The sequence below is a fragment of the Myotis nattereri genome (genome assembly GCF_964212035.1).
Source record: "Myotis nattereri genome assembly, chromosome: 6".
Lineage (NCBI taxonomy): Eukaryota > Metazoa > Chordata > Mammalia > Chiroptera > Vespertilionidae > Myotis > Myotis nattereri.
Window position 1 is genome coordinate 38235960 of NC_138081.1, and position 20085 is coordinate 38256044.

At 39.6% G+C, this 20085-nt stretch overlaps 1 protein-coding gene across 2 annotated transcripts in view; it reads left to right on the top strand.

Annotated features, from left to right (window-relative positions):
- The first annotated feature begins 1036 nt into the window (after window positions 1-1036).
- Window positions 1037-20085, top strand: part of MYO6 (myosin VI) — a 139062-nt gene continuing 120013 nt past the window's right edge. For both annotated transcript variants that reach the window (XR_013996191.1, XM_081094860.1), the window contains exon 1: window positions 1037-1264. The gene's annotated coding sequence lies outside the window, so the exon portion shown is untranslated. The remainder of the gene's footprint in view (window positions 1265-20085) is intronic.

The following is a 20085-nucleotide window of genomic DNA, read 5'->3' on the forward strand; positions in this document are numbered from 1 at the left end:
AATCTAGTTTTATATATACTTAAGATTTACCTCCTGGCAATCTGGAACTAAACTTCTGAGATTGCTGTAAATTATTTCCTTTCCTGGTTTCTCTTCCTCTTTCTTACTTCCCTATTTGGTCAATGTTTTAGTTGTACCCTAAAATATCTCATCCTACCCTTTCCACCCAAAGAACTGCAACATCTGAATATCTGAAACTTGCCTCTTATCAGAATCGTGTCGATTTCCTGAAGTTTTCTAGTTGCTACTCGGACATGTTGCAGGAAAAAAACTATAATTCTCGTATGTAGGTATCTTTTGCTTTTTATTTATTTTTTCCAGCGGAGACATTTAGCATTATAGTAAACGACCATTTTATTGTCTTAAAAGACGCGTCCTTTAGTCGTAAAGGCAATGTAGGTTTTCATACCATCCAATTTGCACAGCTACTTCATATTTAATTTTCAAATATGACTCATTGGCATGTCATTTACAGAAACAATAACATTTAAACGACAGAGACGATCGGAGCTTTAATAAGTCAACGGGGGGGCATGTTCATCCTGGACCCCCTGCTCCCAACAGCAGAATCCACAGTCTGTCGCAGGAAGGTGCTCCCTCCCCAGCCCCAGCCCCAGCCCCTTGCGCCGCAGCCGAGGGCGCCGCGGCTCTGTCCTCGGCGACAGCACCTCCTCGCTGCGGCCCGCACCGCTCGGGGTGCTCGCCCCTCGATGGCCAGCGCTCGCCCGGAACACCGTCTGCACCGTCTCCGTCTCCGGCGCAGAGGACTCGCCCTGCAGGGCTGCAAACCTCACAGCCGAGCCGGCCCTTTCGCGGGGGCGGGACCAGGAGTCAGCTAGGCCCGCGGCGGCCCCTCCCCGCGCCGCCGCGCCCACCCCGAGCCCGAGGCGGCGGCCGCGGAGCTGGGCGAGCGGAGGGGCGGGGCGGCGGGCGGCCCCGGGCGCCGAGCGCCCCCTCCCGGAACGCGGCCCTGCCCGGCCGGCCCGCCCCGGCCCGCGGCGCCCCCGCCCCCTCGGGCGCTCCGTAGCCGTGACGTGCGCGCGGCGGGGCCGGGGACTCGGTGGGGCGCCGGCTGGCGGGCGGAGACGGACCGGGATCTGTCCGAGCAGGAAGCGAGGAGCCGCCCGGTCGCCGCCTCCGCCCCGTCCTGGGCTGGTCCGCGTCACCGGCCTCTGCGCTCACCTCCTCACCGCCCGGCCCGCCCTCCAGCCTCCGCGGCGACAGGGAGCCCCGCCAGCGCGCACCTGCCTTCGTGTCCGCACAGGTGAGTGTCCCGGAGCCCGGCCCCTCGCGCCCCGCGTCCTGCTTGGAGGCCTCCCTGAGGCCGCCCCGGTGGCCCACGGCGCGGTTCCCCTCCGGGGACTCCGATAGGTGCAGCAGGTGATGGGGGGGCCCGGGCGGCGGCGGCTCGCGGAGCGCACGGCCGGCTCTCACTTCCAGCCGCCGGCGGGGAGAGGCTCCTTTCACGGGGTGATCATCACCCGGATACCTTGGGGCGTCGTCTCTGCTCCAGGTAGGAGCGGAGCACTCAGGTGTCCGACTCTGGCGCTCCGTGATCGTTTTCTCTTTCGTAAACAAGCTTGAAGTGCAGGGCAGGAATAATGTCGTTTGTCCTGGGGTGTGAGGATCAGCTGACTAATAGTTTAATCATGTAGCTGATCAGGCTGGGACGGTCTCCGTCTGTATTGTCAGTCCTTAGGTGGACCAGTCCTTTGAGTATGTTAATTTGTAGGTTGCCTAACAATAGCTTTTTAATATTTGTTAATTGACAAAACTCCGTAAAACAGTGGAAATGCCCGAATCTGGGATTTTGGAATAGGAAGTAACTTTTATTTCTGGAGCACCTGTGTCAGGAATATGTGCATTCAGTTTCAGAAGCACGTTACATTGTACGTGGCCTGAAGTGTGTGGTGAAGTGCTTCGGTGAGAACCTACAGGTATTAGCGAGGAGCGTAACAGACTGCTGTACATGCTAAAGTCTCATGTAACATGCTGTTCCGCTCTGGGGGTGTAGATGCAGAATATTTAAACATAGTCAGGGTTTGAGAGTTTAAAAAATTCACGTTCTTAAGATTTAGCTGACACTGTTCACACCATAAAATGTGAATGTTGAACTTGGGCTGGTAATGGTCATGGTACAAAGGTTGGCAGCAAAATGGCATTTCTGTACAAATTAACTAAACTTCATAGAGGTCTTGGGTTGTGGTTTTCAAATTGGAAATTGTTTAGTGAAAAAAAATGACCTTGGTGTCTTTTATCATTCACTTTAGAAACACCACAAATTGAGCTATAGCCAGAGCATGAAACAATGCAACTCTTCAGAATAACTCATTGACTTTTAAATACCCAGCGCATTTGGGAGTATTTTCAGTTGCGCGGGAATTACGTGCACAGTGGTAAACAGAAGTCATTTTAGTCTTACGCAGATTTGCCTGTTGCGTTTGTATGTTCTATGTGACACGCTATTTATTGTTCTCCCAGCTTTTTAAGTTACATTTTTGTGTGCAAGAACTAATTTTAAAAGGGAGTTACAAAAGTGATGAATGACTTTAAGAAAAGATAATCATGATTAAAAACTCTATAGAATATATATAACAAATATATTTTTCATGAGTGTGTGCAAATACAAGTGAGGAAAATGTAATAAGATATTGCAATATTTAATGTAAATTTATGAGGTATTTAAAACAAGATCATAAATCATAACCCATGGGGCTTATCTGAAATGGATTTTTTCATCTGTTTATGTTTATGTGATCAAGTTTTAAAATAACAGTGGCCAGGAAATCTGAGAGAGGCTGAAGGCTCTTTTCTCATCCTGTTGTGACTTTGCCTGGAGACTGTGGTGGATCATGTAGCCCATTGTTTAGACAACTGGGCTGTCTCCGGGTTCTAAAATACAACTTTCTTCAGAAAGTTTTAGAACGTTTGACCATGGAAGCACCCGAAACATTTTTGAAAAAATTTACCAATTGCCACTATATATATTGATAATCGAATCTTCATCATTGATATGTAAAAGGTCAGTTTCTAAAAGATTTCCAGCCTTTGTGAAATTTTCACTTCTCTATGTTAAAACATTTTAAGTAAAAGATTGAAAAAAGCATTGCAACTTTAATACATTTCAGACAGGTTAATTGTGATTCCCCCTTAATGAGATACCTCATAATTTGTGAACTGGCCCTTTAAGACTGTTGTCACCCATTTATTAGGCATCAGCCATAAGCAGAGCACTAACTGAGGGACTTGATGTACAAAAGGATTCAAGGTTGGTGGTCTTGTCCTTTTACACATGGGGAAGTTTAGGCATATCTCTAAATACTAAATATTTGCTCAAGGTCATGTAGCTCCAGAAGGACAAAGGCTGGATTCACACCCAAGTCTCAAAACCCTTTTAGACAGACCTGGTTGCTTTGATCTCAATTCGTTTGGTAGACTGTTCAAATAAACCTGCAGAACTGACGCTGTGTTAAAGAGTGTGGCTTGAGGGTTGAAGAAGGCACACAGGAGTGACGATGAGAGAGGCCAGGAACTAATTTTGAATTCATGCATCTGTTTCTTAATTCTTAAGATGACAGCCTTGAACAGTAATATGATGTTGCTTTATCATTTCTGGTGTAAATTCCAGACTATTATACCTATTGTGCACTTTTTATTTTGATGGGTTTATAGGAACTAGAATTAGGTTGTAATGTAACACTGGTTTTTATTGTAGCTAAAATGAATAGTATAATGTTACTGCTTAGGAGAGAACTTAAAAATTTTCCTCAAATTAGACAGATTGTTACCTGTACATGCAGTAGCTGTCCTTTAAATGTTGTATAATTCTCTAATTTGGGGGCGGGGGAGGGGGAAAGACTTGCTTTCAGTGTATGATTAAATTGTCAACTGTACTATTTAGACAGTTTTTTTTTTAAAATTTGCTTTTTAATTTAGATATGGCTCATGTTTATTTCAGAAATGTCCCTTGAACTATAATAACATAAATGAGCACACAAAGTTCATCTTTTATAACAAACTAGGCGTCATTTCAGCGGTAGAATGTAATTAGGTAAATGATAGGAAGAAAAATGATAAGGCTGAGTTGCGTGACTACTTTTACAGGTGTTTCATTATTTGGTTTGAACTATTAAGAATTTTGCATCTTGAGGATACTCCACCATATCTCAATATCACAAGGATACTCAACTGTAAATACAAAACCATCATCCAAGGGCTTAATATAAATTATTAATGGATGATCTGTAATACACCTGTGTGTGTGTGCAGATGTAGATAATCAAGAACTAACTAAATTTAAATACGCAGAGACATAAAAAAAGATGAATAGAAACATTTAAAATCTGAAGATGTTTATATTAAAGGTTAACATACCTTTGTATGGTGCTTTATTGTTTTGGAAATTAGTTTATGTGTACTTGGTCCTTAAAACAGCTTCATGAAGTAGATGTGGTAAACTTATTCCTATACTGAAGATGAGTAAATGGAGACAGAAATTAAGTACCTGTTCAAGGTCACTTATGTGGCTGCTTAGAAGCATAGCTGAGAATGGAACTCCTCTCTGTGTATTTCGTAGTGATCTCTCTTCCCCCAGCTCTCCATCTCTTCGATGTTAGTTATGGTTAATCTCTTAGCAGTGCTTATTTCATTTTATGGCTTTAATTCAGATGGTCACTGAAATGCTCATTGTTAAATAGTTTGTTTTTAAAGTAAGGTAGAATGATGAGTGTGATGTATCATGGAACCACTTTAACATTAACTTTTCTAGTTGAAGAGTTTTTAAAGAAAAGTCAACTGTTAGTTAAAAAGAAAGAAGAAAAATGTTCTGAGGGAATTTTGAAAATAACAAGTTATTGGCACATTGTTCTTGATCTGATGATTATACTTGTTTTTTGTAGTAATGAGCTAAGGTGTGTCTTCATTGGTACCTTTATACCTTCATTCATTTAACAAATATTTGAGTATTTACCATGGGCTAGGCATTGTTCAAAGTGCTGATGATGCAGTCATAAATTAAGACCAAGTGACATTTTATTATTGTTTTGAATTAAGGTAATTATAGACTCTATACTAGTATGTAATCAACCGGGCTGACTCTAAAGTTGGGAAATAGACAGTTGTCAAAGTGGTACAATTTCAGGGCTACTAAAAGACTCATTTGCTCTAGAATATTCTACTCCTGGCATTCAGTCCACTGAGTTACACACTGTTACCAGTGTACTCCTGAAAATAAGATATGTTCTATCTTTTATCATAGTCCCAGGACACAGAGCTGTGAGAAAATAAATCAGACCTTGTACTGACTGATATGTTGAATTTTGTAAGAGAGGTGGTTGGCAAAGTAGAATTTTAATAGCAGTTATTGTTTATTGAGCTCTTGCTCAGGTCCTGTGTCAAGCAAGTACTTTAACTCATTAGCTCACTGTGTTCAGTGCACTTAGCATCAGGACCCTCATTTTACAGATTAGGAGACCGTAGCACAGAGATGTTAAATTTGCTCAAGCCCGAAGCCCATACTCGGAGCTGGATTTTGGATCCTTTATAGTATTTGGCATGTGGCAGGTACTCCTGTGGAAAGGGTGCTGGTATACATATAGACTTGTGCCATTGTGGTGGCACACCATGTAGGTGGCACACCTTGGTGAGTGAGGGATGGGTGGGGAGAGTCAAGAGAGCTTGTTGGGTGAGTGGTTGGAGTTGGGGAGAGGGTGGGGACAGGGAGGGTTATTGTTTTGCTTGGCCCTCAGGCTTAATCCTCCTTAAATGTACAAATGCTTGGTTGTCCAGCTCCTGGGTAAGAGGACAGGCAGACCTGAGGTGATCCTGGTTTTGCCACTGATTACCATTGGTCAGGTTACTTCGTTTCTCTGGGCTTTCGTTTTCTCATTTGTAAAATGGAGGCAACAATGCTACTTAACTGGTGTAGTTCTTGCGAGCACTGAACTAACTGATATTACATGTAAAGCACATATCATACTGGCATTATTATTGTTACTATGGTTTGGTTATTATTTTTTTCTTTTGGACAATGTTTAATGTGGAATATGAATTCAAAAGAAAAAAAGCAATATATTGGAAGTTTGGGTGGAATCTTGAAGTTGGCCAGTTTTAAATAGTTCTGAAATTTAGGTGTGCATCAGAAATACCTGGGGCACTACTGAAAACAGGTATCAGGGAGGTGTGGGTGGGGCCTGGGCGTTAGCATTTTAACAAGCTCCTAAGTTGATTTATTTGCCTATCAAAATTTGAGAACTGTTGGTTTAAACGTTTTTTTTTTCATCCTGTGCTTAGAGAGGGCTTCAACAATAACAAGAACAACAAAATTACTTGGATTAACCAGGTAGATGAAAGTGAAATATCAGTTACCAGAATCTCTTCATTGATTTTTTTTTTAAAGCTTATTTCAGCCTTCTTGCATTTATCTTGAGAGAACAATGCAGTGTGAAATTACACACCTAAATTTAATTGTGATGAATATTTCAGCGTATTAACCAGCTTCATGTGGAAGTAAGCTAGTTATATTTAATTTTTATATAATTATACAGATAGCAGTAATATATAAATAATGTCCATATAGATCTTAAGTCCTTTTTAAACTTTTTAATTGGATTTCTTTAGATAGTGGACTGTTTTTTACTAACCAGACTTGGTATTGTTAGCTGCATCAGGCAAGGTCCCAGCAAGAAAAGAAATTTCATCCTTGATGGTGCGAATGAAGAGATTGTAGAGGTTAGGGAACAAACAAAGGATGGTGCAGCACCCAGGGAATAGCAACAGCAAGAAGCCCTTAATTCCCCAGAGAAGAGCAGAGCAGAGAGCGGACATTGTGGAGGAGGGCCCAGGGGAGCTGGCTTTGAGGCAGGCAGGGAGGGAGGGGATGCTCCCTGCCCCCTCCTCCCTCTGTTTGTAGGTCTGTGCCAGTGACTTCCATTTCTAGCACCCAGGTGGGGAGCCTAGGTCATGATCTGTGCAGGTTCATCCTCCCAGGCCAGGAGCAGAGCAGAGCAGAGCAGGGATTTTGGGGTGCTGTGGAGCAAGTGGAAAATAACTAGGACGTTGATTAGAACCTTCGGGAATTTGTAGTATTTCCTCAGTGCATTTAAAACAGTTTTTAGCATTGTGATACATCTGCAAAACGCTTGAGACTCCTTGACTTATACATACGCTTTTAGAAAATAGTGTATTCACTTTCTCATGTAATGGAACAATCATTTTAGGAACTTTTGTGATTTATATAACCAACCGAGTGAGAAACATAATTTAGGTTTGTTAACACAATGCATATTTCTTAATATATTGTTAGGCCTTAATGAGGTTTTCTGACATTTTCTTCATTGGGTAGTCTTGGGTTGATAGAATAACTGTTTTTCATTAAAAAAATACTTTAATGACTACGTTTCAAAAATTCTGGCTAGAATAGTCCTTTGCCTTCTGGAATTTAAAGGTCTATTCACTTGGACTCTGGATAGCAAAAAAACCAGAACGTAGGCTTGATGTGGTAAATAAGACTTTCATGAAATGTTCTTCCTCCCCAAGTCCTGTTAAAGACATTACATTTTTGTATAAATCTGTTGCAGTTTGTTGCTATTCAGCTGTCTTTTGCTAATGAGAATTTTACCTAGTTAATCGGAGTTTTGGTTAAGAGTCTTAATCCATGCTCTTTATTTTGGACAGGTTGTTTAGGATTACTAAAGAAAAGGGTTTCTCTCCTTAAAGAGAAGATATGAAGGTTCTTAGTATCTGAGCAGTACCCCCCCAAAGCGATTAGATTATAGCTTGTCTTTTCTTCGCTTGGGAGTTCCAGGGAAAAAGAAGTACAGAATTTTACTCAGATTCAGCAGCAGCCGTCTTGGTCACAGCTTCCAGAAAGGGAAGAACCATATTGTCTGGGGCTGAGCAAATTAATCCCATAACAACACCTGGCTGTGAGACTTTAAATTACAAATAAAGGGTACTTCTAGACCAGTGGTTCTCAACCTTCCGGCCCTTTAAATACAGTTCCTCATGTTGTGACCCAACCATAAAATTATTTTCGTTGCTACTTCATAACTGTAATGTTGCTATGTTATGAATCGTAATGTAAATATCTGATATGCAGGATGGTCTTAGGCGACCCCTGTTAAAGGGTTGTTCGACCACCAAAGGGGTCGTGACCCACAGGTTGAGAACCGCTGTTCTAGACGTAAATATAATTAGGTCATTTTTTTAAAAAACAAATACGTTTTTCATCTTGTTTTTAAAAGAGTATGGTGGGAGAAGAACAGGTTTGGAGTAAACCAGTATTTTGGGTAGTAAAATTATGCTCAGAGACTGATTTTGTCTTTGCCAGCAATTTATTTAACACAGTGAATTTCATAAGCCAATAGCACACAGGAAAATGCCGCTTTTTAAAAAAATTGAAGTATAGTTGATATACAATATATTAGTTTCAGGTGTACAACATAAGGACTCAGCATTTCTGTACCTTACAAATTGATCACCACAAGTCTAGTAACGAACTGTCACCGTACAGTTATAGCGATATTATTGATTATATTCCCTATACTGTACATTACATCTTCATGACTTACTAGGATAATGTCTCATAGTAGGCCTGAAAGAAATAATGTACTCCGAGGCAGTGATAGCTTAATTACATTATTGTTTCAGGCAAGGGGAGATGAAAGGAATAAAGTCAAAATTCAGATTACCGGTAGGTGTCCCTTTTTACATGAGTAGGCACTCGGGAGGGGTAGTTGGCCAATGGAGAGCTGACACCAGCTGCTCTTGTTGCTAGAGCACGTTGCTAGGGAACCATGCTCCCATGTCGATGAGCAGGATGATCTTTGCGGGGGTGGGGGGGGGGGTGGGGGTGGGGGCTGCTTCTCTGCTTTCACCACTGTCTAGGAGGAATTGCCTCATGGAGACAGGAGCTAATGCCCCAGTGATCTTCAGAGAGCTCTTTACATCAGCAAAGTGTCACCTTGCCCAGACGCAAACTCTCCAGTCGTCCTCATAAATTCTCTAAATGTCCCCTTGCCATAGTTGCTTCTCTCCATGTTCTTATCCGTAAGGCCCCAGTGGGGACCCTCAGCAGCTGGGCTATTGAGTGATAATCAGCGACAACAGATGAGATGATGGCATCCTGACACATTCTTCTATCCAAACAACTTCTAAAAACAGCTTTTATTTGTCTTGTCATAAACACATGGATTAAAACAACTTTATTAAAGTCATAAGCAAGTGAATTTGAAATCATAGCAAACTAATACACAGCAACCAAATAGCACCTGTGCTCAGAAATCATACAGTTAGATATTTTCTCTGTAAGTGGGCTTTTTTTTTTTTTTTAAAGGAGAGATTTCAAACTTTTGTGGTATCTTCAAAAAAAAAAAATATTGTTCATTTTGATTTGACACTGATAGAATTAGTATCCCGCAGGAGAGAATTAAGGCTGTTGGTTTTTCCATATTATGCTCTTTGAATTCCCTGATTTGAGGATTGAGTTATTCCAGAGAGAGCTTTTCTCTGGTTCCTTGTTATTCTTTTTCTAAAATTAGATGAAATTTTGTGTTTGGTTTGTGGGCATGATTTGCTGTCTGTTATCCTTGTGGGGCTTTGGGGAAGAACAAAGTGTATGCATATGTATGTGTTTTGAGGAGAAATGTATTAGTGTCTCTGCTTTTCCTGTCTGTCATCGTTGACTTGAAGATGAGAAGAGCAAGATGACTGATGTAGCTATTATGCTTGTGTTTGAGGTTTCAAACAAAACTGTGGCTGTGTTGGCCATTGAGTTAATGGAGACAGCAGATGAGTGTAAAGCGTAAAACTAGTCATCATCTACTCATATTAGTTTGAAGGATTTTCTGTCAGGTATGGTGGGGAGGGGAGAAGAGGAAGGGAATTGAATGAGTTTGAATAGCTGAACAGATTTCACAGCAGATTTTTAGAAACCAGAAAAGAATATTTCAGTTAGAATTTTGTGTTACATAGAGAGATATTTTACTGATAAGTTTGCTGTTTTGAAAAGGGGGTGCAGCATAAATTAAGACTATAGAAACCACTTGTTTAATTTGGTGACTCAATGGGTTACTAACAAACATGGGGAGAGCCTGGTGGCTACATAATGTTAGTGTGTCAGGAAATGGGCTATTACTTATTAGAGGTTTGCTTCTGGAACTGGTCCAGAATCGCACGGACTCTGGTCGTGGTCTCTAGGGCAGTGGTTCTCAACCTTCTGGCCCTTTAAATACAGTTCCTCATGTGGTGACCCAACCATAAAATTATTTTCGTTGCTACTTCATAACTGTAATGTTGCTACTGTTATGAATCGTAATGTAAATATCTGATATGCAGGATGGTCTTAGGCGACCCCTGTGAAAGGGTCGTTCCACCGCCAAAGGGGTCGCGACCCACAGGTTGAGAACCGCTGCTCTAGGGTCTTGCTGTTTGGCGTACAACATTGTCAAAGGTTCATATTTTCAGTACATACAGACAGCTGAGTAGGTCATCAGGATTTAACAGTGAAGGGTTTATATTGCCTGTTGGGAGTTGGCAGTATGTTATAAGGATGGGTTAAATGAGTGACCCCGAATGACCCTAGACCAGGGGTGGGGGCCACAATGGGTTCTTAAACTGGACTGGAGGGTCGGAACAAAAGCATGGATGGAGTGTTTGTGTGAACTAATATAAATTCAAAGTAAACATCATTACATAAAAGGGTACGGTCTTTTTTTTTTTTTTTTTTTTTTAGTTTTATTCATTTCAAACGGGCAGGATCCGGCCCGCGGGCCATAGTTTGCCCACGGCTGCCCTAGACCAGTAAATCCTAATAATTCTTGAGGACCAGCAATGTGCCACCACATTGAGTGTTTCATAGTCATTTTCTCATTTAATTGTAATGTTGACCCTATGAGGTAGTTCTTATCTCATTGTACAGCTGAGTACTGAGGTAACTAACTTGCTAAAGCGACACAGTAGTGAGGGGGAGAGCTGAGAAGTCCCCAGGTGATCTGGATCCAGAGCCTTCGTCCCATTTAGGATTTGAAGTTACCTCTTTTTTTTCTTTTTTCTTTTTTGGTGTTCTTTTAAAGCAGTGGTTCTCAATCTTGGCTGCATATTAGAATCACCTGGGAATCTTTTTAAAATCCTGATTTCTGGGCCTCATCATCAGGAAATTCTGTTTCTATGTTAATAATGTTGTGGCCTCACCCCATAACAAAGAAACAGAATTTCCGGAGGCTGAGGCCCCGAAATCAGCATTTTAAAAAGATTCCCAGGTGGTTCTAATGTGCAGCCAAGGTTGAGAACCACTGCCCTACAGGATTCATTAGTGCTGTTTTTCTGTGCCTAATCAAGGATGGTAACATCATGACACTCGTGCAGCTGTTGCCTGCTTTCAAGTTTAAGGTAGAGAACTCCTCTGTGATGCCCTCTTTTATCCTCGCCCTTGGATTTCTGTTCTCCACGGTGCTCCAGCTACCTCTGCTAGTTGGTGTGAGAAGGGAGATTTCTGGCATGCAGAGTGTAAACCATTCCTTATGGCTTTTAAATTCCATAACAACTACCCATTTTAAATTTATAATTCATAAATTTGCTTTAAATGTATTCTTGTAATGTTTTGTGTAAGTTAAATGAAGAATTAAATTATAATTTTGTCTTATCCTGGAAAACTTCATATTTATTTAAAGGACTCCAATAGTGATTGCTTTTGCAAAGGGAAGAATCCTTTGGTAAAACAAATGATTCTTTTCTAAATTACACTAATAAATATGGATCTTACACATATTACCTTTATAGAAATATAGGTCTGGCTGTATATACATTTTATATAAATGTGCCTAAATTAAGTTTGAGCTCATATTTTGCCTGATATTATGAATAAAAAGGGAATGGATAATCAGTTTTTTCTTAAATAAATGCTACTTGTTGGATTTGCACTAAAATGTCCTTTAGTAGGCTTATCTACACTAAGAGTAATATATATATATACTAGAGGCCCAGTGCATGAAATTCATGCACTGGGTGGGGGGTGTCCCTTAGCTCAGCCTTCACCCTCTCCAATCTGGGACCCCTTGGGGGATGTCTGATGCCAGTTTAGGCCCAACCCCATGGGATCCCTAAACCGGCAGTCAGACATCCCTCTTACAATCCAGGACTGCTGGCTCCCAACCACTTGCCTGCCTGCCAGCCTGATCACCCCCTAACCACTCCCCTGCCAGCCTGATCGACGCCTAACTGCTCCCCTGCCAGCCCGGTTGTCCCCAACTGCCCTCCCCTGCTGACCTGGTCACCCCTAACTGCCCTCCCCTGCCGGCCTGGTCACCCCTAACTACCCTCCCCTGCAGGCTTGGTTGCCCCTAACTGCCCTCTCCTGCTGGCCATCTTGTGCCCACATGGGGGTGGCCATCTTGTGAGAGGGTGTGACAGTCAATTTGCATATTATCTCTTTATTATATAGGATATATTTAAACCTCACCCTAGGATATTTTTTCCATTGACCTTTAGAGAGAGTGTGGAAGGGAGAGAGGAAGGGGAGGAGAGAGAAAGAGAGAGAGAAAAACATCGATGTGAGAGAGACATATCAACTGGTTGCATCCTGCACATGCCCAGACCAGGGCTGGGGATGGAACCTGCAACCAAAGTATGTGCCCTTGACCGGGAATTGAATTGGACACCCTTTGGTCTGAGGGCTGACGCTCTAGCCACTGAGTGAAACTGGCCAGGGCTAAGAATAATTTTTTCAGTGATAGGTTGAGGTTTAATAAACAGCACAACAGTAAATTGTTTGGGTCATAAAATTTATTAGGTAAATGCTAGTGTTCTATATAAATGCTTAAATCAGTGTTTGATGCTATTCTGATCTAAATTCTCCAAAAATATCACAAATTTTAGAGAGATCATTTTATTAAAAATTGTTACAGTTGAAAGCAGACAAACTATTGTTTGGAAAACATCTTCATGTGTCCCTGGCTAAAATAGTTGTTTCTTGTACCTTAATACTATGCTAATGAGGCATATATGTAATATATGCTCTGTCCCTAAACATTCAACGGAGACTTACTACTCTGTAACCTCCTAATTAATAGATTTAGTGGCCTCATGTAGATCATTATTATTTTCCAACCTTTAAGCTACTGACCAACTAATTCTCCTTAAGCTCTCTCTTCTTAGGTTCTGTGGTCATGCACTCTCTCAGGTTTCTGACTTTTGCTTTTTTATTTTTATTGTTTAATTTTCTCTGTCCCTTTGCTGTTCATGTCTCATAAAATCTTGTACTTTGCACTTTCCTCTACTCACTCTGTTCTTATTTTTGATAATTATCTTAGTCCTGTGGTTCCAACTCTTATTCATATGCAGATTAATACAAAATTTCTTTCCATATCATCTTAACCAGTATATCTAAACTGATATTCTACAGTAGCGATTTTTAACTGGTGTGCTGCAAGAATTTTTAAAACATGCAATACTGACTAATTAGTCAGCGCCACTGACCTCTTTCCTCCTGAGATTGTTAAATAAAAAAATGACAACAGCCATTAAAACAATAATTGTTCAGTGTGAAGGAATCAAAATTATAACTATTTTCTGTTGTCAGATTGGTAAAAGATATATTTTTTGTTGTGCTGCAGAATTTTAGTAATTAGTTTATGTGTGCCATGAGATGAAAAAGGTTGAAAATTGCTGCTCTACAGACATCTTAAAATTTCACATATTCCCATCACACCCACCTCTTTTTAGAAACTTGCATTTTCTTCCTTTTCCCTTATGATGCTCTCATTACTCTGTTGTTCATGTTCAGAACTTTCACTCATTTTTTCGCCCTCTTCACTTGGCATGTTTGTCAGTTGTCAACCCCTCTTTTGCTTCTGAAAGGTCGTCCTTCACTCCCTATGCCCTCTGACCGAAGCAGGCCTTATTAGTTTTCTTTCCATAGACATCTCCCTATATTTGGCCCTTTTCTTCAATGGATGGTCAGTCTATCTTGTGCATTGCCATTAGGGTTATATTTCAAAGTAGAAATGTGACTGTAATATTCTCTAGCTAAATAAGAATCCATATTAGCTCTTCATTAATACATTTAAGAGTCCAAACTTTCATTGTGGGATTTGAAATCCTTTGTGTTCTAATCTCTTGGCCCACTTTTCCACCTCAGCCATTGTCACTCTTCTGCCATTATACTCTGGCCCTGTTGACCTATTCCTCAAACATGCCCCCGTTCTCTCATCTCCCTAGTTGTATTCAAACAGACTTTTGTCTTTTGGTCAGTGTTACCCATTTTTCAGGGCCTGCTTGAATAAATCTTTCTAAGTCACTTTTCCAAATTTACTGTTTGAAGTTACACCTATAATATTTATCACAGGTTATGTGATATGTATCTTTCTTTTTAAAAAAATATATTTTTTTAATTAATTTCAGAGAAAAGGGAGAGGGAGAGATAGAAACATCAATGATGAGAGAGAATAATTGATTGGCTGCCTCCTGTACACCCCACATGGGGATCGAGCCTGCAACCTGGGCATGTGCCCTGACTGCGAATGGAACTGTGATCTCCTGGTTCATAGGTCGATGCTCAACCACTGAACCAAGCCGGCTGGGCTCTATCTTTTTTCATTTCCCTACTCTCACTAGATTGTGAATGACTAGCGTGAGAACTGTCTAGCAAAAGATTTGGTAAGGTTTTATGTAGATCAGTGGATCTCAGGTCTTAGTACTGCTTTGCACTCTTAATTATTGAGGTCTCTAAAAATTTTGTTTATCTATTTGGTTTTATTTATCAACTAGAGGCCCGATGCACGAAATTCATGCAAGGGGCTTGACCCCTGCAGCCACAGTGGCTGCCTCTGCCTTGGCTCCTGCCATGGCGGCTTCGTCCGGTAGTTCATCCAGACTAATTAGCATATTATGCTTTTATTATTATAGATATTTACTGTATTAAAATTTAAAAATTATTTATTTTAAAGCAACAATAATTAATAAATGCATGTTAACAGAAATCACATATATTATGAAAAATAACTATTTTCAAAAATAAAAGTTAATGAAGAGAGTGGCACTATTTTACATTTTTATAAAGCTCTTCAATAGAAGATAGTTGGATTGTCCTATCTGCTTATGCATTTAATTTGTTGCATTATGTTTTGGTTGAATTGTATATGAAGAAAATCTGACCTCACGCAGATAGATCATTGAGAAAGGAAGAATTAATTTGACTTTTTCAGATAACTCTGTATATTCTTTGATCCCTCACCAAAACTCAGCAAGTGGTCATTTCTTAATGTTCCAAAGTAGAATCTTTAACCATATCAGTGAACTTTTTGTACTGTGTTATATTACAATTCGTTGGTCTGTTTAGCACTTTGGATCTTTTACCCATTATTTTGTAACATGATGTATTGGTCACTTGGAACATACTGTTTCACTGAATTATGCAGGTTTTCTAAATTTATTTAATTTCCAAATCATATTTTGCCCTGGCCGGTGTTGCTCAGTTGGTTGAGCATCATCCCATCCACTGAGAGGGCATCCGTTCGATTCCTGGTTGGGGCACATGCCCAGGTTGCACACTTGATCCCCAATGAGGGGTCTGCAGGAGGTAGCCGATGGATGTTTCTCTCTCTCAAAAAAAATAAAAAAATCCATAAAAACATTTAAATAATCATATATTTATCTCATCAGAAAAGTCTTTTTAAGTATTTAAACTTAAACAGCATAAGCTGTTATGCTCAGGTCAGATACAAGTTTTCCCAGATTCTACTTTTTTGTTGTTGTTGTTAATCCTCACCTGAGGATTTTTTTCCATTGACATATTTTTTAAAATTTTTCTTATTGATTAAATTATTACATATGTGTTCTTATCCCCATGTTACCCCCTACCTCCCCCCCCCCACTCATGCCCTCACCCCCCTCCGTTGATATTTTTTTAAGAGAGTGGAAGGGAGGGGCCCAGATTCAGCAAATACTTCTCAGTTGTTTTCCTTGAAGTAACAGGCTTCACTCAAAAACAAATGAACATACAAAACCTGTTTGCCAGAAGCCAGAGTTTCAATAACTACAGTTAGTCATTCTCTTCAGTGAAAATGGTGTTTCATGAAAAATAAGAAAAGGTAGCCAGTTCCTGAAGGCTAGAACTCGAGCATCCACACATATTTTCCTTGAGTCAACTATCATACTTTGTACTTTATGCACAATTTCTATTTTGTCATATATTAAAACATGTGTATCTGAGGGTGAAGATCTAATAAAATCAATATATTTTACTGCTTCAACAAAGGTATTAAGTGAGACAGCATTCTTTTTACTGTGACCACTGGTATATATGGTTGGTGCCACTGCCTTGATTCTAGGTAAACTGGTAGAAGTTTTACCCATCATTGGATCTGCATTATCAGAGCAAATGTAACCACAGTGCAAAAAGCCAATGTGTTCAAAATAATTTTGACCTTGTTGACATTCTGAAAAGGTCTTAGGGATCTCCAGGGGTTTCATTGACCACACTTGGAGAACTGCTGGTCTGGAAAATTGTTGACTTGAGTTGTGAATGTGTTCAGGTTTCCTGTAGACCACACAAGTAGAAGCCTAGAAATTTCTAGTTAGACATTATCCCAGAGTTAATTTTATTCCAATTCTTTATTAAGAAGTTGAGGAAACAGATTTAGAGAGGTTAAGAGACTTGGTAAAGTTCCTTCAGCTAAATTACTGGAAGAACTGAAAAGATAATTCATATGGCTTGATTAATTCAGAGTTCATTCTTTTTCTATCAGTATTGTGCAGTTAAAACTTTTAAAGGTCATTTCAGACACATTTTATATAAAGCTATGACTAGAAAATATGCATTTCCTTTTATGCAATAATATGGATACTGTCAAATAGAATTCCTTAGAGGATAGATTTTTTAACTCTATGACCTAGAACTCTAGGACCAGCTTTCATCTGTTTTTTTTTTTTTTTTTTTTTTTATAAGGGTTATACATACTTATTACTGAACCAGTCTAGTAGCGTAGAAAAATGTTAACAGAGAAAAATATTCCAGTAATTTTCCAATAAAACATGTCCAACTGTTTAGATAGTAGTGATCTTTTCAGTGATGTGGTAAGTTGTAAACAATTCAGACACAGCATAAATATGTGAGCCATTTCATGTGCAGTTCCTTCTTGACCTAGCTTGGTTCTTCTCCAGTTGGAGTCGTACTTGATTTTATTATCAGTTTCTATCTGAATCCATTGGGGAATGGGCCGATTCTGCTTTTGTTTCTTGGCCAGGAACCTCTTGATCCTGAAAGTTTAGTGAGAAGAAATGGTGAAGAGGAGTCAACCACCAGCTTTCATCTCTTTTTCTCACCTTTCTTCATCTAGATCAGTGGTTCTCAACCTTCCTACTTCCGTGACCCTTTAATACAGTTCCTCATGTTGTGGTAACCCCCAATTTCATTGTTACAAATTGAACATAATTAAAGCATAGTGATTAATCACAAAAACAATATGTAATTATATATGTACTTTCTGATGGTCTTAGGGGTCTCGACCCACAGGTTGAGAACCGCTGATCTAGATGAATGTGAAATTGCTGTAATCAGTTGGCAGGTCACATGAGAAATTGAGATAATGCAGCAATTCATGGGTGATCATTGATTGCTTAAAAAGCCCTCAAAATATACCCTGATAAAACTCAGTATAATCAGTTTGACATTTAAGAGAAGAGCATATTATGTATAAAAGTGAAAAATAATTGAGCATCTTTTAGAGATTATTTCTTTTAAAAATAATTTTATTATGGAAAGTTTCAAGCATATTCAGAAAAGAAGAGGAGAGCATATGAACCACTGTGTTTCTATCACCCAGATTCAACAGTTAGCAACTAATTTTATCATCTATAAACATTTCAGTTTACAGAAGAGATTATTTCTTATAACTTGTATTTAGGCATATATAATGAAGTCAGGGCTTGATATCTAAAATAAACTTGGATTAAACTCTCAGTAGTCTTTTCTAGCCTAACCAACAAACAAACCAATGAAAACCTCCCTTCCATCCTGCCATGATCCTTGTTCTGTTGCCTCATCTCTCTTTCCCTTACTCTAAACTTCTTGAAAGAGAAGCCTTGGTTCCCTGTTTCTTCTTTATCTCCTTCACACTTTTCACTGCAGTTATCATTTCTGCTTCAACTACTATTCTGGAACTGCTCAAAGATGACCAGTGCCCTTCCCGTTTTCAAATCTGTTGGCCTATTTTCAGTTGTCAGTAGCCTCTCCTGAATCATTTGATGATGTTGACAACCCCTTCTTGTTGCGACTTCTTTCTCCTTTGGCCTAGTACTCTCTCCCCAGGGGCTTTCTGTATACTTTTACCCATTGTTTCTCATTCTTCCTTTGACATGTCAGGTTTCTGGCCTTCGTTTCATTTTCTTTTACTGTTATATTAGTACTTTTTTATTCTGTCAGACTTGGTGTCCCCTTTTAAAAACAATTATTTTACAATACTCCATTTACTACACTGAAATGGAATTAGATGTCAGTGTGGCTTAGTGTTTGAGCATCGACCCAGGCACCAAGAGGTCTGGGGTTCAATTCCTGGTCAGGGCACACGCCTAGGTTTAGGGCTTAATCTCCAGTGGGGGACGTGCAGGAGGCAGCTAGTTGATGTTGATGTTTCTCTCTTCGATATTTATCTCTTTCTCCCTCTCCCTTTCCCTTACTCTCTCTCTAAAATCAATAAAAATATATTAAAAAAATTACTAGACAAAAACTTACCAATGTGCATGCATATGTATATAAATATACAAGTCAGTACACATAACATAAAAAAATATACTGGACTAACACAAAAGCAAGTAATTATAAATTATGCGTATTTATCACAGTGGTTAAATCTATTAATGCTTGTGTTAATAATATTAATATTGCCTGACTGGTTTGACTCAGTGGTTGAGCCTCGACCCAGGAGCCAATAGGTAACTGGTTGCATTCCTGGTTGGGGCACATGTCCTGGTTGCAGGCTCAATCCCCAATAAAGGGCGTGCAGGAGGCAGCTGATCAGTGATGTTTCTCTCTCATTGATGTTTCTCTATCCCTCTCCCTTCCTCTTTCTCTAAAAATCAATAAAGGAGAAAATATTCATACGTAGCTCTGGTCGGGTGGCTCAGTTGGTTAGAGCATCATCCTATACACCAAAACGGTTACAGGTTCGACCCCTGGTTGGAGTGTGTATGGGAGGCAAATGATCTATGGTTGTCTCGCACATCGATGCTTTTCTCTCTCTTCTCTCAAATCACTAAAAACATATCTTCGAGTGGGGATTAAAAAATAATATTAATTTTATAAATAGATACATTTGAATTTAATTTATTTATATATTAATATATGTATTTCAGTTTGTGAAAGCTTAGGTAGTTCTATGCTATAAGACAGAATAAAGTAATGAGATGCTAATATCCATATGTATTGTCATGAATGCAGCTGCTGCAAATTAAACTAACAAATAGGTATGTTATATTGATGACTCACATGTCATGATCAGTATTGCTCTCTAATGTTTTTCCAAAATGACGAACAACTTTTGGTAAGATTCCAAATGAAGGACAGTCTTCTTTCAGTTTATATGGTATTGTATTTCTGGAAAACTCAATGTGTATTAAAACAGTGCAAAAATATTTTGAATATAGGTATACATTTATTGGACTAGATTTTGGGCTCACCTGTCTTTTTTAAGTTTGCTATTCATGTTACCTTCTATATATCATTAATGGCAGGATAATTTGAAATAAAAAGTAAAAAAGTTCTTATGCCCCTTCATACAGGAGCCATATCAGTATAGACTGTCCTAGAGGGACATTTACTTTGGCTACAGTTTTATTGAGTCTTCTTCAATTTATTCTTGAATGTGTATGATTGTCTTCAGGTGAGACACTGAAGCGTTTAAATTCTGAGTCAAATAGACAAAGAATTAGTGAAATAATAAAGACATTCATACTGGCATACTGAAATTCGAATAATTTTAAATAGCATACAGTCATTTAAAAAAACCCCACAGATTCCACTCCAACAAATTAATAGCAGTTTATTGCATTTTTAAATGAATTTACTACAGAAGCAATATTTTGGCTCCCCAA